Raw genomic sequence first — 23,235 nt, forward strand, 5'->3', positions numbered from 1 at the left:
CCAAGATGAAGAATTTTCTTCTTGGCTTATTGTTCTACATAAAATATGTATGTATCACATACACACCACTGTCCATAGCACTCTTATAAAGGAAGCGGTCTCACCCGCCTCTTTATAGCCAGGTTTTCATTCAATGTCATACAACCCTACCATTCTGAAAACAACTGCTTTGGTAAAGATTGGTGGCTGAACCAATGATATCTACCTACCAGCTGCCCAGAAGCCAATCATATGACCAGATGCAAAAGTCCCGAATGGCGAATGGCCAAACTAATCAAGATACCAGCCAGCTGCAGAAGGTCAAATAGAAGCAGAGCCAGGATCATCAAGTCACCCAGCAGGGTGACCGAGTGTTCTGGTCTTGCCCAGGACTGCTGCAGGTTTAGCACTGGAAGTCCCACATCCTGGGAAAGCCCTGCGCCCTGGGCACCCTCCACTCATCGTGACTGCAGAATCGGGAGCGGTAGATCCTGCTGCTAAGCAGATCGGGACGACCACGGCGTGACCGTTCTGCACTCCCTGGAAACCATCGATAGTAATGAGAACTCTTGAATGACCTGGGCTTCTTGGGAAGGTCTAGTGGGGCAGCTGCTAGGTAGATGGTTTCCTGGAAACTTGAAATACACCAGCATTTATGGAGCGAATATAAGTGGGTCTCTGTTCCTTGAAACCCCAAGGAATCTAACTGATACAACGAGTATGCCTGTCAAGGAAGGAAGGGGAAAGCCCGCAAGCAAGCTTGCTGCTTCAAAATCACTGTCTGCTGCAGAAGATCCGCTCACTCGTTTTGTGGGCATCTGAGATGCCAAGAAGGACCCCACTGCTTCAGTGAGAAGACACCAGAGTCACTCAATGGTCACAGAAACACTTTATCTACCACGCAGGGAAGAGGTATATGCCCAGCTTTAATTCTTTCTTACAAAGGCAAGCCATCCACTGGCTTTGGAAACTGAGGGTACAAACACGTTTGGCTGTGCGCGCTGGACAAGGCGGAGGCATGGTAGAGACCTGGGAAGCACTTTCACCCATGCCCATGGCGGCTACAGAGTGAATGCAACAAACAGCACTCGTGTTTCATGCCCACCCCTCCCATAGTCAAGGGTGGGGCTCATCAGCACACACCAGAGGAGGAGGGTCCACAATCCATTCCACCCCCTCTGGTGGCTGGGTGGTCCATACTGCAGCCCCTGCCCTGAGTTCTGGTGTTGACCCCAACAGCCGCCTGAGAGAAGCGGGTCTTCCCAGCTGACCGAGCCTCTGTGTCGAGAGCAGGCGGCTGGCACAAACAGGGTTCACTTCCTGCTCCCCCAGGTGCACACCTGCGTGTGATCCCAATCCAGGCAGCTGAGCACGGAGAACACCAGCCTTCACGATCGATCCAGCTCCCTCACCGACGTGCCCGCCAACATCCCCGAGAGCCCAGAGAACGTCACTGCACCGACCAGCGTCACCCTGGAGCCGCGCGGCCAGATGCCAACCAGACGGGAAGGAATGTGTTCCAAGGCTGCACACACAGCCACACACACACAGTTCTCGAAAAGGAGCAGGAACAAAAGTTAAGATCCTGTTTGACCTGCATGTAGTTAACTATTCACTCTGTATCCGCCAGAAGATAATGGAGCAAACAAGAACTGCTGTACAGCCCACATGTGGAGTGGGGGGCAAAACAGGGTGTGGTGAACGGCCCTGGGGCTCCTGGGAGTGGGGGAGGACAGTCAGGAGCCGGTGGGGGCAGAGGGGAGGTCTGCTGTAGGGAGGAGAACAAGGTCTGGGATGATGGTGTCTTCTCCAAATGCAGGGCAAGCCAGCAACGCGCCTCCCAGCTCATGCAGGTCACAGACTATTCCTCAGGGCGGGGGTCTTTGCTTCCTCCCTAAACGTCCTCTCAAATCCAGAGCCGTCTTTATTCTCCAAAATAAGAGGTCTCGATCCCATCTAGAGCTCTTGCCGCTCCAGAGGCAGTCGCATCAGGGGCAGGTCCTTCGGTGGGGACTGGCGGCATACGTCGTCTTCACGAAGCTTGCTGGTGGGAAGGAAGCCCTTCACCACTCCCCCCGTCACGGCCTGCAGACCAAAACACAGTGTGAGAGTGAGACCCAACAGAGGCCTTGCAACAGTGACCACCACTTTGCTGACCTTAGTCCATCGTGTTCTAGCTACTGAAAATACCAGTCACTGCTTCCAAAAGCACGATTTTTGTTAAGGGAAAAAAGAAAGAAAAAAAAAAAAAAAGAAAAGGCCTATTTTTATATCTCAAGCAACTCCCTGTACACTGAATCATCACCTTCACACAAGTCTGACCACTACACCCATAGTTGGTTTTTAAAAATATGCCACTAACAACAGCCAGCCCAGAGGAAGTGGAAAATTCTGTTTTCAGCATGTCACTATTGTACGTCTATGAGATGTGGAGCAGGGAGCCTGGAGGTATTAGATCACCCACTTTACAAATGGGAAAACTGAGGCACAGAGGGCGCTCATGTTCTCAGCCTAGAGGCGCCAGGGGTCTGGTCCCTAACCCTAATGTCCGCTTTGGGGGCACGTCTCTCTGCTTTCACAAGTCCCTTAAAAATGAACTAGGAAATTATCCAGAGTGGGCAGGAGTCCCTAGGAGGAAACCAGAGAACATGGTTTAACACACTGCTACTTCTCTGAGGCTGATGGCAAATCAATGGAGATGAACTTGGACTCACCTTTCCTTCCTGGCTTCCTAATCCCTCTGAATTTCTAGTGACAGATATTTTAGCACCACTAAAATGCCCACCGGGGACTTACTCATTTTAAAAATGATGCAGGCAAGGGGCCGATTCCCAGACAGAGATCATCTGGGCTTCATGACGGAGGTGGCCCCCTGGGTCTCTGGCTCCAGCAGTGACTGTCAGCCTACCAGGAACGCAAGTGCACGCGTCCGCTGGTACTGTACCATACTGGATCTGATGCTGTAGCCACAGTCGTGACCCAGACGTGACCAAGGCAGGCAAATTCCACTCCCAGGCCGTAATAGAGAGGTGACACTGATCAGTCAGGAGGCCAGCAGGACAGCGATATCTCAGGGACGTGGGCAAAGGATTCTGGGGCCATCTGGGCCCAGAGACCCTGTTCTGTCCCTCTAGACCTCAGCCTGGTGCAACGCTGTCCTCCTTCCTGTGGGCTTTGGCTGACCGCCTGGCAGGGCTGTGTGCAGCTAGCTGCCTTGTGTGAAGGCCAGAGAGAAGGGTGCTAAGTGTCAGAGATGGGTGAGTGTCACCCTGAGGGTCGGGGAGATGGAACAGGGAGAAGATGGTAAAAGACATTTCTGCGCAGGAGGACTTTGAAAGGAAACAGTCTGCACATTAGAGTCACCTACCCAAAAAAGCCAGCCAACATGCCTACGCAGAGGTGCTTTGGAGTTCCAGGTGGCACTCTGACTGGTGGCCAAGAGGGACATCGTAAGTCTTCGCCCAGGTGTTGCCTAGGGCCTTCCAGACACTCTCATTTTGAAACTGAAAAGACTCCAAATACCCTCAGAGTTCTGCTAACTTTCCTTTCCCCTCCGGGGCAGCAGCCCTTTCTGCTGGCTCAGACAGGGCCAGGAGAAGCCTTTCTTTTCCCCGGGAGATGCACGCAGCTAGCAAATTAATTGGCAGTGGCCAGGTGAATCACACAGGGACTTCCTTCTTGTTGCCCGGCAACCGCATGCACTTGGCAGCAGGACATTAAACACAGAGGGGAATGTTGGGAGGTACTAGCAAAATAAAATAAAAAGCAAAACATACAACACCCCAGACTCATCCCAGCATGGCCAACCCAGCCAAGGGGTGGGGGTGGGGGTGGGGTGGGGGGTCGGGGTGGAGACAGGGGAATCAGCAGAGCAAAGGAAAATGAGGCTAGAACACTACCAGTCTAAGCAGAGCCGAACACTCCCTCCTTCCCCACGCCACCAAATTCCTCTAGGTGTAGCAATCATATTTGACCAGACACGCCTCTGTTAACCTAGAGAAAGGCAATAGGGAGCACACGGCTTAATAGGCACCGAGAGACTGAAAAGATTACCTAGAAACACAAAGCCCAGAGGGCTTATGAAGTTTGCTGAGGGGACAGATCTGCTGTGTCTGTGTCTCCACTGCCCAAGTTAAGTCACTCTGCCACCTCTAGGCAGGGATGCCCTCCCCCTAATCCTTTTCCACTTGAATGTTTTTGTGTGCCCGTTGCTATGGTCACTGGGTGCTGATTAGACAAGCCTCCCAACACACTGCTTTGCCCTTCAGACCCTGTCTCTGGCCTCTTTGAAAACTCAGGCGACAGAAGGGAAATGAACGTGTATATTCTCTGTTTGGAACAGCCCAGGGGAGAAAAGCTGGGAACGAGGACAGGAAGAACAGTAGCCAGTGGGCCACTGTGGCAGGCTGAACGTCTGCCCCCAAAGATAACCGTGCCCTAATCCCTGCAACCTTGAACGACAGCTTCCAGCGCAAGAGGGACTATGTAGATGTAAATCAAGGCTCTGGAGCTGCAGAGATGATCCTAGATGATCCAGGCGGGCCCCTGTGCCATCATGAGAGTCTTTACAAGAAGAGGACAGCGGGGGGACATCTGACCCCAGAGAGGCTGGAACGATTGGGATGGAACCCTGAGGCCAGGCAAGCAGGTGGCCCCCAGAGACTGGAAAGGGCAAGGGCATGGATGGCTCCTTAGCCCACAAGGAACCAGCCTGCAGGCAGCTGGCTTCCTGGCCTCCTGGCCTCCAGAATTATAAAAGGATAAATTTGTGTTGCTTTAAGCCACTTAGTTTGTGGTAATTTTATAGCAGCCATAGGAAGCTAGTCTTGTTCATCAGGGCTCACCGTGTCTCTGTTTCCTCAAAGACCTGTAGGAGAGGGTACCACAGCATGGATATACGCAGCAATGGAACAAAGCTGGTCAGGAGGGTACCACAGCATGGATATACGCAGCAATGGAACAAAGCTGGTCAGGAGGGTACCACAGCATGGATATACGCAGCAATGGAACAAAGCTGGTCAGGAGGGTACCACAGCATGGCTATAAGCAGCAATGGAACAAAGCTGGTCAGGAGGGTACCACAGCATGGATATACGCAGCAATGGAACAAAGCTGGTCAGGAGGGTACCACAGCATGGCTATAAGCAGCAATGGAACAAAGCTGGTCAGGAGGGTACCACAGCATGGATATACGCAGCAATGGAACAAAGCTGGTCAGGAGGGTACCACAGCATGGATATACGCAGCAATGGAACAAAGCTGGTCCGAAGGGACAGAGTCCATCAGTTGGCGCAGCAAGGTCTAAGAGACCCTCAGAGGTACAAGGTCAGGGGTCTGAGAGCAGTGGAGGCAAGACGCAGCCCAGGCTTTGAAGTGGCTTGTACGTGACGTCATTTGTGACCGTAACTTGGGCCCACGGCTTAATCTCTGAAAGCCTCTGTTTCATCCTCTGCGAAATAAAGATAATCCTGTCTGCCTTGCAAAGTGTTTAGGACTAAATGAGATGCTGCACACAAAGCACCTGGCACACGGCAGATGACGAATAAATGCTAACTTTTAGGAGGGCTCTGTTAGTTACTTACCCCAATATCTGTTCTCCCCCTTCTACTCAGAAACGTGACTCTGATTTCTGGCTGGCACACTGTGGTCCAGAGTGAAAAGACTCTGTTCCTCAGCCTCCCTGGCAGCCAGCTATGGTCATACGACTAAGATCTGGCCAAAGAGATGTAAGCAGGTGCTGTGGAACTTCTGAGGCGGCTGTTCTCAAGGGACTGGGAAGAGTGTGGTTGTCACCTATCTCCCTTTACTACCTTGTGCCTTCAGTGAGGACATGATGGCGGATGCTCCAGCAGCCACCTTGGACTATGAGGAGAATTGAAAATGAGAGTCCTGCATAAGATGATTTAATAGGAAGAAGGAAGGCCAGGTCCCTAAGAACCCCAGAACTGCCACAGTAGCCTTGGATGGCATTTCTCTAGATTTCTGTTACATGAGAGAATGCTCTGTATCTTCATTATTAAGTCACAATTATTTTAGAGTTTTCTAATAACCATGATGCATTATAATATATCACAGATCTGGAAAAATAGGATTTTGACTCAATCTAGAGTAGTGGTTCCCAGCTTCAGCAGCGTCTGGGAACCTGTCAGAAATGCCCGTTCTCAGGCCCCACCCCAGACCGGCTGAATCAGGAGCTCTGGGAGTGGAGTCCAGCAATCTGTGCTTTAGCATGTCCTCCTGGCGATTGTGTGCGCACCCAAGTGTGAGAACCACGAGCCCAGAGCAAGTTTTCTCAACTGTGGCACTAGTGACATCTGGGGCTGGATTATCCCTGGTGGGGGGCAGGGGAGCTGTCCTGTGCATTGTAAAATGTTTACCAGTATCGCTGGCCTCTGCCCCTCAGAGGCCAGTAGCACCACCTCTCAGTGTGACCATCAAAAATGTCTCCGACTTGGGCCTACGTCTGAGATGGGTGAGATGGGGGGTGGGGGGGCAGCAGAATCGGTCCAGTTAGGACACACTGTCTCTGAGTAGTGGTGCGTACCTGACCTTGGCTGCATATCAGAATCTCTTGGGAAGCTTTTAGAAACTCAAAGCCTTAGGCCCTGCCCCCACCTGTTTAAATCAGAATCTACCAGGGTGGACAGGAGCCCTTACAGCTTTCCAGGTGATTCCCCGTGAGGTCTGGCCCCTGCAGAGGGCCAGCAGGCCCCAGGGGAGGGCGGCTCCGCGCTGGGGAAGGTGGTCGCCCACCTGACCCCTGACTCTGGAAAGGACACAAGATGCTCCCGAGCAGAAACTGGAACAAGCAGAACTGGGGCAGGCTTGGGAATGAACATCTAGCTGCCAGATGGGGTGGTGAGATAGGGTGGCATTCCTGGTGGCTGTGTCACCTCACTTCCCTTCAGAACAGGGTGGACGCCTTTCGGTGTGCCCCATGAACAACCACACAATGCCTCGGTTTCCTCCCCTAATAAACAGAGCCCAGGAGCCAGCTCCCACGAGGTGCTGTCAACATTATTTGCTCATTCAACCCGAAGACCTGTCTTTAGACAGGGATCCAGCAGCAGGCCTGTTTAGAAACGGGAGCACAGTTCTCCTTCCCAGTCCGTGTCAACTCCCCAGGCGCTGAAACCGGAATCCTCCCACGAGGACACACTTGAAGCAAGGAGCGGTTTCCCACACAGTCAGTGTAGCCTGAAAGGAAGCTTGGCTAGGGGTCCGTGGCTGGGTCAGGGCAGAAAGGAAGGGAAGAATTACGTGAGAACCCAGGAACAAAGAAAGAAGGTGAGCCGAACAGGTTGATGCTCTGGCTCCTGGAAGAGATCGATGAAGTCACGTGTAGCCTCTCTGTCCTGCCGGGCGGTCTCTTGCCTTCCTTGTTCCATCCCCAGCCAGCCTGCTGGAACGCCGAGCCACGCTCTTCCTTCACTAAGTCGAGAGTGTCATTGAAGGAGGCAAAGAGGAAATAAAGCAGGGGAGAAGAGGAGGAAGAAGAGGAGGAGGAAGAGAAGGAGGTAAGGAGGAAAGAAGGAGGGGGGGGGCAGGAGGAGAGGAAGACAGAGGGCCTGGAGGACAGACGAGAGAAGCCTGCTGGGCGAATCAAGTCTTCGCAGTGCCAGGATGCACTGGCCTCTCTGCCCCTACTTCTTTCAGTCCCGCCTGGCCAGCCCGGATGGGAGCTTGTGGACTAGGTAGGAGTCTGTAATACATACGGAAAAAGCCAGGTCCTGGGAGGTCTCTAGGAGGTTAAGGCTTAGTGGGATGGAACCCACCAGCACCTTCCCTGCCTTTCCCAGAGGTCCTGCTGTCTGTTCTTCCATTCCACTTCCGGCGGCTGAAAGGAACAAAGTAGTAGAAATCCTATCGCTCTGTACCAGTGGTACCCAAGAGGCAAGGAACCCGGGTCCCTTTTCTGTTCCTGCACAACAAGTTCGGCCAATGAGTGCAGGACTCCGCTTCTGGCGTCGACCAATTCCAGTGCTCCCACCTTCCTTTCCCCACACCACCAACACCCCCCACCCCCAGTCAAAGCATGGCTCCCACTGGGCCGAAACCCCTGGGCTCCTTCCAGCCTGTAAACCTCCTATGCAAACGTCCTGACTCTTGCAAATGTGTTAGGAACTAAACCTTCAAAAGCGTTCCAGATGTTCTGTTTGCATAGTGTTGTTTCCCCGCTCCTCTCTCCAGAGGCCAACGCATGATGTCCAGCATCCCGACAGCCCAGATGGAATAGGCAGCGGCCAAGAGGAACCGCCTGGGGTGGGCGGGGCAGGGGCCCTCCCCCCAGGACTGCACTCACCCATCAACTCTCCCCCGACAAAGAGGAGACTTTATACTTCCCCTCTATTCTTCCACCATCCCTCACACTGTTTCTTCCACTCTTATAGGTCAGATATAAACCCTTGGGATTTGTATCAGCAAAAATCCTCCAAAAGACCAGAAAGGCGCAAGTCTGAGATTCCCATATGATAAGCTTGCAGGCTTGGTTTTCTCTGAGCACCTACCTCAGGTCTCCCTCAAACTTCTTTGTGACATAGAGCCAAGGGCAAAATGACACAGAGTACCCCTTCTATGTAAAATGTTAAATAACCATCTCAAGAGCCAAGCCAGCCAAAGGAAGGGAATGGAGTTCATAACCTGTCCAGGTCCCCCAGGGCTGGTGGCCTCTGATCCATAGAAAAGTAATTGCCAACGGGCAGCCTTGTGCACACACAGCCACGCACGCACCCTGCCCAACATGCACACACCTGAGGGTCCAGGACTCTTTGCACAAGGTGACGCCTGCCCCCTTTGATGCTTGCCGGATGTGTTCCCATTGGGTAAAAACCAGACCTCAATAAATCCCGGCATTATCAAGAGGCCGGTGGTTTGCAATTGCATCAGCCTGTTATCTCCGCTGTCCTGGGTGGGGCTGCTTTGTGGTTCTCCACTGAAAAGCATTAACTTCTAGGTGGATCAAAGACCCTTCCGAATCAGCCAACCTGGATCCCTTGTTTGTCCCCAGGAGATTGTTCCTGAAGATGGACTTCTAAGATAACAAGGACCCTAGCCTAGCCCCACACTCCCTCGGTCCTCTCCTTATCATTCCTCTCCTTATCATGCAATACGTCCCTCAGGGGCGACCTACTGGCCAATCACAAGGCCCTTCTCTTCTCTTGCTTCAGATGGACCATTTAACAACGGAAATGGGGGACTGGCCAGAGTGTGCCAGCCCTGCTGCCAACAATGGGGATCAAAGGAATAGAGGGGTACCTACTTGGAGCCCCTCTCCCATCTATGGTTCATGCCAGGGAGGGGGTTCCAGAGAGGAGGGTATTTCCTATACTTTTTCCTCAGGAGGATGAACTGATAGGTTTCCCCTCACCTGGTCCTCGAAGTCGCTTGTTGACTCTCTACCCAGATGTTTGAGGCCTAGCTGTCAGCTTGCAGTGGGGACACTGTGGGACCCTTGAGTTGCCTGGCTCTGGGGCACCAAGAAGGACTGCCTGTCAACACTGGAGAGAAAGGACATGTGCACTCAAGAACTGTGTGTGCTGGCAGGCTTCAAGGCCTCCCTAAGGTTCCTCTGCTCCATGAAGGTCTGTTGGTGGTCAGTTGGAGGCACGCTACAGCTGCCATGTTTCCCTGTTTTGTGTTCAGAGTACCCAGCTTAGTGTCTGGCCCTGAAGAGGTGCATGAATGGATGGATGGATGGATGGATGGATGGATGGATGGATGGATGGATGGATGCACGGATGGATGGATGCATATATGAATGGACGCAAGGATGGGTGGACGCATGGGTAGATGGACGCATGGATGGATGGATGAATGCATGGATGGATGGACTCATGGATGGGTGGATGCATGGATGGGTGGATGCATGGATAGGTGGATGCACGGATGGATGGATGGATAAACGTGTGGATAGGTAGATGCATGGATGGATGGACACATGTATGGATGGACGCAAGGATGGGTGGATGCATGGGTAGATGGATGCATGGATGGATGGATGCATGCATGCATGGATGGATGGACACATGGATGGGTGGATACATGGATGGATGGATGCATGTATGGATAAACGCGTGGATGGGTGGACACAAGGATAGGTGGATGCACGGATGGATGGATGAACACATGGATGGATGAATGCACGCATGGATGAATGAACACATGAGTGGATGGACGCATGCATGGATGGATGATGCATGGATGGATGGATTCATAGATGGATGGATGCATGGATGAATGCATGGATGGATGCATGGATGGGTGGATGCACGAATGGGTGGATGGAAGGATGGACGAATGGATGCTTGTATGGATCCATGGATGGATTCATGGATGGATGGATTTGTGGATGGATTGCTGGATGCATGGATGGATGGAAGCATGGTTGCATGGATGAATGCATGGATAAATGGATGCATGGATGAACAAATGAATGGACAAATGAATTAGCATCATAGACTAGTCATCTCACAGGTGTGGGAGGGACGTGGGGATGGATACTCATTCCAATAGGAAAACACACGTCACTGGAGACACCTTAGCTTAATGGTGTGGAGTCAGATCAAGGTTCCAATCCAAAATCCCGGGCAAGTTACCTCTTTAACCCTTCAGCAAAACAGGAATAATGGCAGTACCTAGTCCATTGTAGGGCTGGAGTGAGGGTGGAGTTAAATACTAAGAGCTTAATAAGTGGCATCTGTCATTAGTACTGTATTTCCTAAAAAAAAAAAAAATTAGGCAGCACATCTCCAAGGAAGAACAATAAGTCACTGCCTTGGTCATGTTCTGGGTGCAGACCACACCTGAAAGGTATAAAAACACCCTCCAGGTCCCTCTTCCATTAATCCTTTTTTAAAAATCAATAAAGTTGTTCCTAGCATTTAGATGAATCTTACCCCAATTCCTTCCATGTTCCTTCAACCACCCCTAAAAATTCTGAGAACTCCATGAGCAGGGAGCAGGCGATGAAGCCAGGAGTCTGGGCTGTGTGACAGTGCCCACCTACCTCTAAGGAACCGCACGGTGAACAATGCAGCCCCCCGACCCCCACTGACAGAACAGGGCTATCCTCCAGATTCCACTCGAGTGGAAGTGAGTCTGCACTCCAGCTTTGCTAGCACATCACGTGGAAATGCACAGATATCCTTTGTTTTCAAGTCTGATGTCTTTCCCTTGCTTCTCACCCTTCTAAATGTGTCCTCTCTTCCTCAAACCCCTGGCTTGCCTGTTTGTCTCACTCTTGTTAGAGACCCAACGGCCTGAAGAGCCAGGTTAGGCCAACCCAACAGGAAGGGATGCTCACAGGACCCTGTCTGGTCTGCCCGGCCCCGGCACAGCGAGGACAGCATGTGGCGCAGGTGCCAAGGTGATCAAGGAAACGGCCTCAGCACCCTCTGGTCACGAAGAGGCCAGGCTGTTACTCAGAGCTGCAGCTGGGCTCCAGGAGGCCCTAGGAGGTCAGGCAGCAAGTTCACAGGACAGGCCACCCACACGGCACATCAGGACTGCTGGACTGTCCCCGGGGCCAGCGCGGCTCTGGCCCTTGGCCCTGACTCGGAACAACACTCCACCATATGGCCTCCCTTGGGAAGGGTGAAAAGAGAAAAAGAAGTAAACCCGGGACAAGAAAGAGCCGCCCTCCCCCCATGTGGGTGCCAGGAACCCTTCCTGGACTTGTGGGAAGGACAGCTAGAACTGTCCCTAACAGGTGTCAGTGAATGAAATGGGTCACTCTGAGAGCAACACCACCAGAGGAGATCAAGTCAACCTCTCCGCAGCCCCCAGATGTTTGGGGGGGGGGGGGGAGGTTGAGCTGTACTTCAAAAACCCTGAACCGTGGGTTACTTCACACTCTTCTAATTAAAGACCCAAACTGGATTTTCATGTTTGCCAGGAGAGCTCTGACCAAAGTGTAGGCAGCAAAACAGGAAGAGAACTGATCTCTGTTGTTCCCTCTCCTTCTCTCCCCCACCCCTCCCTGTTTTTTTCTCTCTCCTTCCCTCTAAAAGCATAAGGGCGGGAGGGGGGGGGATTGCTGCAAACAAAATCTTGGCAGCACTGGCCTCTAGGTCCCCTGGAGCCTGCCTGTGTCCTGTTGTAAGCTTTTCTCTTTTCTTTGGTCCCATGGACACCAGTCCCCGTCCTGGGTGATCCAGGCAGGGCCAAGGGTGGAGGGGAGCGGGGCGAGGCTCTGGGAATCAAGAAGAAAGAGGCGAAGACCAGATTCTCTGGCACTGATGTCAAGACAGGAGCCCGACCGCCTCATCTGGGCGGAAGGCAACCTTCCCAGGTTCCTGGGCGTGCTAGGACTTGCTGGAATCCAGAGCCCTGGCTGGCAGGCCGAGGTGGACAGTGGACCCAGAATTCAAAGGGGCAGCAGAAGGAGGGGCCCCAGGGGAGTAGAGGGGGAAGTTTCAGTGAGTAATATAAATTAAAGACAGAAAGGATGTCAGGCCACCTTCACTTCCTTCCTCTCCTAATGGGAATTATCTCATTAGCTCTGAGCTTCCTAGAGGCTGACTTTAAATGATTCCTGTAATGGGGATTTCAATCCACAGTCCACCCCCCCTCCACCACCACCACCACCATCCCATCTGACTCCTAGGAGAGCTAAGAAGGGCTCTTAAAGGGACAGCAGCCAAAGGAGGCTAGTTCCATCTACTGAACCCTGAATACTTTCTCCAAACATGCCACACAATGAACACTGCCCTGTCACCCTTTATTGCCACTTGGAATTTACTGGGAGGAAATTGTCATGCATATGATGATAGGTTCAATAATGACAACCCCATCCAAAAAATAATAATAACGATGATAATGATAATAATAATAGTCACAGGGTAAATGTTACCTTACATGGCAAAAGAGACTTGGTATATGGGATTAAATTAAGGATCTTAAAACAGGAAGATTGTCCTTGATTATCCAGATGGGCCCTAAATGCAATCACGAGGGTCCTTATAAGAGGGAGGAAGAGGGAGACTTGTGACTAGAGAGAGAAGAGTGTCATGTGACCACAAAGGTAGAGACTGCAGTGTTTGTAGCTACAAACCAAAGAATGCTGACAGCTTCCAGGAGCCGGGATAGGCCAGAATGGTTCTTCCCTGGAGCCTGGGGAAGGCATTGGCCCTGCCAACAGCTTGATTGTTGTCTTTGGGGGGTTAAAATCAAGTTTCACTTCAGATTTCTGGGCTCCAGAACTGTTTGAGAATTAACCTGTGTTATTTTACACCAAGTTGGAAGTAATTCGTCATCGCCGCCCCGTAAACTAGCACAGATATGAATAAAGTTCTTGTTTATAAGGATTGTCAGCAAAGCCTTATTTCACAACAAAAGAAAAAAACACATTGGAAAAAAAATCAAAGAACTGCTAAGAAAATAACTATGTCCTAGTCCTACCATAAAATACCAAACCATAAAAATACTGCAGCATTATTTCATAATGAAAGATTAGTACCCTAGAACTGAATATGGATCTTAAATATTTCCCTTGCCTTAACATAAATTTTCCTAACAGTATGAGGCGTGTAATTACTCCTGTCATCAGGTAAGTCGCATATTTATTTGCAGGGTGATGAGAGGGTTAAGAAATTTTTGGTCTCTTTTTGGAAACTGCGGACAATTTCATGAAGGCAGATTAAATGGTCAGAGGATCCGGGGTGGGTACCTTTCTGGGCTCTAAAGACGCCAAGTTTCCCCAGCACAGGGGTTCTCCTCCATACACACCTCAGCTGGGCATCACTTGGAGCCCTGCCTCCATCTTCACACCTTCTGCTCTGGGTCTGTTTCTCCTGCTCTTCTCTTACACGAGGATTTGTCATTGGATCCTTAACTTCTTACATCTGCATCTGCAAAGACCCTTTTTCTAAACAAGGCCACATCCTGAGGAGCTAGGCCGACATGAATTCTGGGGGAATACTAGAATTCAGTCCATAAAGACAGCTCGTTCCCCCCCCCCCCCCATGTTTCAGCAATGTCACAAAATCTTCTTTGATTTTTCCCAGGTCCCAAAGAGCAATCCCTTTCGGAAGTATCCAGAGGCAGAGGGAGTCTCCCTACGTGGATGAACTTCCCAAAAATTAGAGCTGCCAAGGTTAGGTAGGGGGGACCTCGGGGGAGATCAAGTTCCCCATCGCTGGAGTGTTCAAGCAGAAAACACCTGTCTGGAAAGACTTAGAGGCAATCCTGGGTCTGGACGGGAGACAGAATCAGGCGGTCAGAAAGAGTGCGGTTTTATGAGCGCAAGAATCGTGTCCTGTCGACTCAACATCGTGCTGGGCACAGAAAAGGCTCCAGACAGATGCTCCCTGCCCCATCAGATGCCCCTTAAATCTCAAAGTCCCTCCTTTCCATGATCGCACGGAATACTACAAATGAAACCAAGCTAGGAATCAGACGGGTTGTATATTCAGTGAAGGCTTGTTAAGAACCTTTTTTTGTATCCTGTACTATGGGATATGATCTGATACTCCTACATGCCTCTCTCTTCTTTGATGGCAAAAAGGTGACAAACCAGGACAAATCATATGACAGGAGACCCCTAAATCAGCACCCCCAACGATGATGTGGACTGAGAAAGGGAAGTGGTGCCACCAGAGTGTCTATAGGGCTGTTGAAGGGCCCCCCGGGAAAACCTAAGCAGTAAGGCCCTGGGTGCTATTTCTGCTCCCGCCCGCCCACTGGGAAAGTGAGGGGAGGCGGAGGAGCCGTCCTGCGTGGCAGCCGCAGCCGGCTGTCTGCTCCGGCGGGAGCCCGGGCACAGCAGACCCGCCCGGTGGTGATTTATCAGCTGTGGGAGGCCCAAGAAGCTCTTAAGCCACAGGTGGGTGCCTGTAAAGCCACCCTCCTGGGGGAGCACAGACCTCAGGCCCTGCTTTGCTGCTAATCACCTTAAGCACCCCAGTGTTCCAGCCCCAATCTGGGTGGCCCTTGCCGCTCCCAAAGCCTGGGCATGTGCTCAGTGATCTCAGCAGGCCTCACACAAGCCCTGTTGAGTAAGCAGGACAGGTGTTGTCCTTAGTCCCACTTTACAGATGGGGAGACTGCTGGGGCGGTTCGATGGCTTACTCGGGGCCACCCAGGGAGTACATGTCCCAACTGCTAGTACAGCAGCTCCTTCCACAGACCAGGTGCTCAGTGTCCCACCCACTCTGCACTGCCCCCGAGGACGTCAGGGCTTCACCTAGGTGGCAATGAGTAGCAGGGGACAGCTCTTCCCTCGGCGCTGGGCTTCCCTTGTGGCCGCCGGCTGGAAAGCCTGACCTGCTGAACCTCTCACCTCGTCCTGTTCAGTCAGCCTTCCTCCCCCTAACCCTCTGTTGGAAGAAGAGGGCCATGGGCCGGGCCGGGCCGGGCCGGGGCAGGTGGGGCTTGCGCCCAGGCTGGGCTCAAAGCATGCTTCTGAGCCCCGGGAGGGGAAGCTGCCCCTGGGCATTTCTCCAAGCGTGGAGAAAGACAGAGGGCAAGGCAGAGCTGATGCGACAGTCTAGCTCAACGCAAGGAGCCCAGACTTCCCGGCACGTCCTGTAGCGGCCCCGGGGGCTGGGCTCTTGGTTTTAGTAAGCTGCCTCAAGCAGCCTCAGGAAGTGGTTGGGTGAGGGCTGGGACACAACGGAGCATGGTCTGCCCTCCTCGGGGCCTCAGGCCAGTGGGGCAGGGGTCTCCATGGCAGATGGCGGGGCTCCTTTCTGGGGGTGGTGCTCGGGACCAGCACCGCCACCCCACCCCAAGGCATTCCCTGAAGAGCTGACTGAGCCCCAGGAACCAGAACTTGCAGGTGGGGAGGATGGGGAGGGCGGGGCCAGCCCATCCTCAACCCACTCCCAGAATGCCCAGACCCGGGCTGACACCAGGCCATTCCATTGACGCCCTTCCCCATCCCCTGCACCCTCAAGGGGCACCTTGGGAGGCCCCGCCACGGAGAGCTTCCAGGGACCCTGCGGCATCAGGGGCCGGGCCAGAGAGGAGCCGTGAGAAGGTGAGCGGACGGTGTGCGAGCTGTGAGGAGCCTGCAGCGACCGGGTCAGCGTCCGGTTCCCATGACACTCTTCCTGGCAGAGTTAATAACTAACCACGCTCCAGACAGGTGCTGGCGGCCCAGCCTTAGGAGTTCTTGTTCAGGGTGGCAAGTGAGTCACTTCCCTAGTACAGTTTGCCGGCAGACTGAGTCACCGGAGGCTGACGCTTCTACAGGCTCTCACACTTGGGCTACATAACATCCAGGTCCATACCTTCGACCGGCTCCCCCCAGGTCCGCTGGGCCCAGGGAGCTCGCCCTCATGGTCCAGCCCACACAGCACCCCCAGAACCTGGCCTCCGCCCCTCCCGCTTACCACCCCACCCCTTCAGCTGGGACAGTGACTCCCTGTCCCTAGGGGAGACTGGAGAGATGTCTGACAGAGAGAGAGAGAGAAATAGGTCTGCGTTACCTTTGACCTTTACCCTACAGTACCCTCACACCTTACCAACGCCCTGCCTGGACTTAAAAGACTAGAAATGGAAACTTCAGAACTGATGAGCCAAAGGACAAAACTGTGAGGCAGTAAGTCAGTTCCACCACTCTCAGGAAGGACAGAGGCTGAAGAGTAGGTAAACCGAGTCCCATGACTATGAACACGCCTCCCTACTCCCGGTGTCTGGTGCGAGGCAGGACTGGCCACTGAGGCCACCAGACTCCTCTGGTGGCCCTGGCATACATCTCTCGGATGAATTGCTCAGATAGGTGTCAAATAAATATCACCTGGTAAAAGAAACTCATGTCTCTTCTGGGAGGAATCCTTCCTTCCTCACGTGCTCATGACCTTATTTACAAAATTTATTTTCTTTTCATTAAAAAGAGAGATTAAGAAAGAGAAAAAGGAAACATGCGAAAATTAAAACCAGAAGGGGGGAGGGGAGAAAAACCTCACCAAAATAGTTTGGGGATTTACTTTTTTTTTTAATCCTCAGAAAGTCCCTCTTGCTACCTGGTTTCTAAAACAGACGATAAACACCAGAGATGACATCAGGCTGGGGCAGCACGGACGGTCTCCCTGCCAGGGGCTCCCGGCAGGTAGGAGACAGACAGGTTGTGAAGAGATGACACTATTTCTGTCCTTAGAAGATGAAAATGGAGGAGGAGCAATGCCAGCAGAGGCTAGGTGCTGGGTGCGGCGGGAAACTTGACGCCCACCAGACGTCGGCCCTTCGGGTGAACTCCACTTGTCTGGATGGGGCGACACGGAGCTCCTCCCCAGCCCCCAGCCCCAGGGCGCCCTGTCTCTCTCCTCATCTCTAAGGCATCACGGTGCATGTTACCCCTGGGGCACAGGAAGCTGGGGCTTCAGCTATTGGCTCCACGGAGCCCCCGGACTTTCCAAACTAAATTTTGAAACCCTCCTGCTGCGGCAGTGGCTTTGGCTGGACGCTCGCAGACCGCGAGGGCCGTTCCCTGCCACACACGTCTCGCACATCACATCTGAGCAGACGGCCAGCCAGGCGGAGCCCGTAGCCCCACGGGTAGGGTACCGATGCCTGAAGACACAGACTCCACCCCTTGTGGCTGGCTCAAGAGACCAAATGAGTCATGATGCCTGACCGGTGACCATGATGTCCCAGGGTGCAGTGGGAGCCTCGGGGACAGAGCCTGCTTGCAAAGACACAAGCCACGGCGACTGACTCACATTTGGACCCAAAGGGAAGTTCCATCTGCAAGTCCTCTGGCTAGCTCTGCCCCCAGCCCCGGGGTGAGGTCATCCCCTGCCGCTGCTCAGAACTGGGACTCGCTTCTGTCTCCCAGGCCCCGGCTGGCTTTTCACTCTCAATTATGGTTCTGGCAGCGATCACCTTTGCAGCCACAGCGCCTCTCCCTCCTCGCCACACACGCATGATGGATGGGCCCGAGGAAAGAGTGTGTCCTCCGCAGGCGTCAGAGTTTTCATCCGTAAAAATAGTTCTCTCTCCTGATGACCTCACACACGAGCCTTTGGGGCTCCAAGGCCACGGCTCGGACTGCCCTGGGAATGCAAGTGTGCTTCATCGATGTCATAGCACTGATTATGACCACTGCTAGGTGGACCCAGCCACTGGACTGCCCTCTCGCTCCATCTCCCAGGGTCACTGGTCCGGTAGTAAAAGAGGACCCGGCTCTGAGCAGCCGCGCCAGTGGCCAGGAGTTTGGCAAGGTCATGGGAAAGGCCCTCACGCTTGGGAGAAATGCCAAGTCAAGACTCCCCTCTGCCCACTGTCTTTTCCTTCTCCAAGCATTCCCAACAGAGTATGTCATCAAGTAGAAGGGGCTCAGGCGACAGTCCTCAGCTAGCTCTTCCGCCATATTGCATGAGTTACAGGAAAGTCCCCCAAAGAGAGACACAAGGTGCTCCCTCATGGGCTCGGTTTTCAGTACACCCACCTTCACAGGACACTGACCTAAAATCAGCAAGACCAGGTCCTCGCTGAAGTATTATAACCAAGACGAGATTTCTAATGTGAGCTGTGGAGCCCCCTCCCCTGCCTCACCTGGACGGTCCCTGTGACTGTGGAACAGGGAAGACAAAGGAAGAAGGGTGACATTCCTGCAGTCAGCAAGCCCCACATTGCTGGAGGGAGAAGGAGGAGGAGGAGGAAGGCTGCAAGGACACAAGGAGAAACCCTGAGGGGCTTCAGGGAGACCAGGGGCATGTCCACAAGCATCAGGAGCCTCTCCATGATGTGACAATGCCACCATCAGGTGTCCTTTGAAAGCAGCCTGTACTCCTCACTGCCCGAACACAACAGAAGGGAGAAACAGGGCCTCTGGTCTCTCTCCTCCTACAGTGTTTCCAACCCCCTTTACTCTCTTCCTCTTTCACTTCTATTCGCTGCTGCTGGGCCTGCAGCCTGCCCATGTGCCCCCTGGCACGACGGAGAGGAGAATGACTCTCATATTAAGCCATGATCCCAAGGCAAGAGGCTATCCAAAACGAGGCAGTCACAGCTGTTGAGAATCAGCCCCCAAGAGGCGTCATCAACTTTCCGTCCATCATCACCATAAAGGCTGTTCTACTGCCCTGTGTGTCTGAGCGGACAGGAGAGGAACAGGCATCTTCAGTGCGCCCGCCCCGCTGAGCTCCCTGTTCCTCTCGGCTGCCATAGCAGCCCCTGGTAAGTCCCATCTCAGCACGCGTTGCTCCAACCTTTGCTGTCCCTTGTGGCTCCCAGTTCCCTTGGTGGAAAAGTCCGATGCCCACCTCCCCCCAGCCCCCCGACCAGCCTCTCCCTGGTCCGGACCTCATCCCCAGGTGCTCAGCTCCTCCAATTAGCTCCAATGCCACCGGCACTCTTGTCCTCTAACACACCGGGCACACTCCTGCCTCAGCCTCGAGCTAGCTGCTCCCTCTGCAGAAAGCTGTTCCCCCCAAGCACTCCCAGGGCTGGCTCACCTCCTCCCAGCCCGAGTCCAGGTGTCACCTTCTCGATGAGGTGTCCACCTATCAATGCTGCCAGCTGCCCTCCGCTGCTGGCCCAGCACATGCGGGCCACAGTTCTTACCCATTTCTGTTTCCCCCACAAGCCCATCTGCTTCACGGGTGATAGACGCTTTACTTATCACCATTTTTGCTTTCTCATCTACCCTCCCCCACTGGAAGGCAAGGTCCGTGAGAGCAGGGTCGTGTTCTCGCCTTGACCAGACCAGCGCACAGTAGGCACCCGATAACTAGCTGCCAGATGATGGAACGGATGAATGAATGACGTAGTCACTGCCATTCCGAAAGGGTAAGGCGCTGTGCACCTTATGGAATGGTATTCAGGCTGGGGGGTCACCTGAGGAGGGAGGGGAGAGGGCTGGCCAAGGCAGAGGGTGCTGTGTTCAGAAGGGCAGTGCCCACCGGTTTGCCTGGAAATCCCCTGGGAGTCACTCATTAACTCCCCTTCCCCCATATACACACAGTCTGACAGCCACCCAAACCCAGACAGCAGCGTTAAGAAGCATTTAAGCAACCAACTCCCCTTTCCAGCCCATCCTCCCACCATTGTCTGAGCACTGAGCCCGTACGGGCTCCTAGAATGAGCACTGAAAAAGGATGGGGTGAATGGCACACCCAAATAACAGACCACAAGGCCCAGTCCCAGCCCTCGCCCCCGCCCTCAGGGCACCGGCTGAGAAAGCGGATCTCACTTGGCAGGTGAACTCCCAAAGGTGAGATGAAGTGTCAGGGAAGGCGTGGCCAGTGCCACGGGGCCCCGGCTGTGGGGGATTTTTGAGAAGGTGAGGCGCACAGAAGGTGACATGGGGCGCGGGGAGAGGTGAGAATAGAGGCAAGGTGCAGAAATACTCCAGTCCTGGGGTAGGACGCCACACAGGGGAGCCGGGCAGACGCAGATTGGGGTGGGAAGAGGTGGACGACACCAGGGAATGCCTCCTGAGACGTGGCTGCTGAGACAATAGAGGGAAATGACTTCTTCTTATTATTTTTTAAGCACAAAGTGACATGATGAATATCAAGTTTGAGAAAGAGGCTTAGGAAAACACACAGAATTTCTCTGGGAAAGAAAGACTGGAATTGCACAGGCTGGAGCCCCTAGTGGGACTCCTAGATGGTGCTGCCAAAGTCAATGCCAGTGGGGTGGCTGGGAGAAGAGGGAGAGCAAGCCAGGAAACCTCTGTGGGGCACCTGTCGGGACTCAGCGTTCTCATGGAGGAGGCATGAACAATGCCAGCCACCTTCCTCGTAACTGACCCCCGCAGAGGAAGACGGACGAGGAAGGAAACCCAGAGACACGGCGTCTGTCTAAACCAGTGGTTCTCAAACTTTCTGAAGTCGGAGCGCATTTAAACTCCTACAAATAATTGCAGGCGTGCTATATACAAATTTCTGAGAAATATGTTATAATAATTAAGTCAAATATTAAAGAAAAATATATAAAATTCAAGCGTGCTTTTATGGTAATTAAATGAAATAAATATGACATTAAATTTATTCTGATATTAAAAAACATTTTTATGTTACTTTTTTTTTTTTTGTATTTTTCTGAAGTTGGAAACAGGGAGGCTGTCAGACAGACTCCCGCATGCGCCCGACAGGGATCCACCCGGCACGCCCACCAGGGGGCGATGCTCTGCCCACCCGGGGCGTCGCTCTGTTGCGACCAGAGCCACTCTAGGGCCTGAGGCAGAGGCCATGGGGCCATCCTCAGTGCCCAGGCCATCTTTGCTCCAATGGAGCCTTGGCTGCAGGAGGGGAAGAGAGAGATAGAGAGGAAGGAAAGGGGGAGGGGTGGAGAAGCAGATGGGCACTTCTCCTGTGTGCCCTGGCCGGGAATCAAACCTGGGACTCCTGCACGCCAGGTCGACGCTCTACCACTGAGCCAACCAGCCAGGGCCTAGGTTACATTTTTATGAGTTATATTTTTTAGAATTTGTAAAAAAAAGAGGGATTAAAAAATTTTAAAAACAACAAAAAAGTTATCTTTTTATATATGTAGATACATTCTTAGTAAGATTTAGTAAATTCAGCAGGTCCCGGTGCGAATGTATTAAGTTTTTTCATTCTTGTGTTTATGAGAAACATGAGCCTGATGTGTCCTAGCGATTTCTTCAATGTTTGGGCATATATTTGAAAGGCAAACTCTCATTTCCTCATCAATACATTGAAGAATTGCTCTTTTTTTTACTCTTAATTGTGTTGAGTGCAGAAAACCCCCACCATACATATCATCTTAACTTTACACCAAACAAAGGATAGAAGAAACTTGCCTCCAGTCTTTCCAGGGAACATGGGGGTAGTGTAAACAATCAAGCACCACAGCTTAACAGCCTTTTGCAACCTAATCAGGCAAGTGAGGTGGGGGGTTGGGCAGACTGTCAGGTTACAGCCAATTCCCCACAACTCTGTCCCCCAAATATCTAACCTCCAAAAACCCTGTTGGTTTTTTGGTCCCCAACAGGCACATATTTCTCTGGAATACCATAGGGCTCTCCTGGAAATCTTCTAGGGTGCACCAGTGCGCCCTGGAGCACACTTTGAGAACCACTGATCTAGACTATCTGTGTTATCTCATTTAACTCGCAACCTCCCCTGACCACAGGGCATTAGCATCACCATCTTACAGATGAGAAAAAATAGGGGCTTTGCACTTTACCCAATATCATACCTAGAATAATAAGAAAAAAACAACCTTGACACCTGCTGTATGCTCACTGTGTCCCAGGCACTTCACCCTGTGTAGTCTCTCATTTCAGGGATGATCTTTATTATCCCCGTCTTACAGATGTGGATGCCAGAGTCTGGTGAAGTCAAGGTCAACTGTCTATGGCCAGCAAGGAAGGAAACGGGAGAAGCAGGATTTGAACCCAGGTCTCCCAGGTCCATACTCTTTGCCTCTGGGCTGCAGCGGCAGTGGAAAATTGGCACCATAACCTGTCCAGCGCTAAAGCCACTTTGCATCGCCCAGCAGCCTCTCTCCCAGGCTAAGCAGGAGAAACGAACATGCTTGGCAGCCTCCAATCAAATGTGCCCACGTTCTGAGCCACCAGCTACCTTGGCTGTACCAACACATGCCTATAAGCGAGACTTACAGCCAGAAGGACAACTGCTGTGGATGGTGGGCTTAAATAGTTGGGGCAAATCCAGCCGCTGTAGTCAGGGAGTGGCCCCATACCCAAATCATGCTTTATTAGGACCACACGTAAGTCTGCAGCATTCCAGAAAGCCCTGAGCTCCCCTTCAATCCTGCAGTCAGTCTCTGAGCACCTGAAGGTCAGCAGGTGCAATCCATACCGAGACCTGCAGGCTTTGAGCCACCTGCCTGATGCTTGCCCTGCACAGACTGCAGCACCTCAGTGCCCTGCTTCGGACCCTGTGTACAGAGACCAGGCGGGAGCAGATACACATGCACCCAGCTGCTGGGACAAGGTGCTGTCGCTCAGAATGGAGACAGAACACAGTGCTGGTACAGAATCCTGTACAGAGCAGTTATTCTGGCTCGGAATCCTGACTGCCTCACTAAATAACTGCACAACCTTGGGCAAACACCTGTACTGTGCTTTCCTCATCTGCAGACTGGGTATAACATGACTGACCTGCTCGGGCTGGCAGAGGAGAACACAGCCTGGCTTGGATTGGTCACGGTGAGTGTTAGTGCTGATTGAGTTGTGTCTCTGGACCTTCTCTGATGGCTCCTGCCCACCAGTCTCTGCTCTAGGCTGCAGGTGGGTGCATTAGGGGTGGAGGGGCAAGGGCTTCTGCTGAAGAACAAGCATAACCCCCAAAGCAACAGGAGCAGCAGAAGAGCGGCTGT

General features: G+C 52.7%; 1 long non-coding RNA gene across 1 annotated transcript in view; it reads right to left on the minus strand.

The window, feature by feature from the left end:
- Positions 1 to 859: 859 nt before the first annotated feature.
- The window catches only part of LOC136406705 (uncharacterized), a 150,552-nt gene continuing 128,176 nt past the window's right edge, over positions 860 to 23,235 (minus strand). The window contains exon 3 of the long non-coding RNA XR_010751686.1: positions 860 to 2,064. This is a non-coding gene — a long non-coding RNA (uncharacterized lncRNA). The remainder of the gene's footprint in view (positions 2,065 to 23,235) is intronic.

Source organism: Saccopteryx leptura, chromosome 5, assembly GCF_036850995.1.
Source record: "Saccopteryx leptura isolate mSacLep1 chromosome 5, mSacLep1_pri_phased_curated, whole genome shotgun sequence".
NCBI lineage: Eukaryota > Metazoa > Chordata > Mammalia > Chiroptera > Emballonuridae > Saccopteryx > Saccopteryx leptura.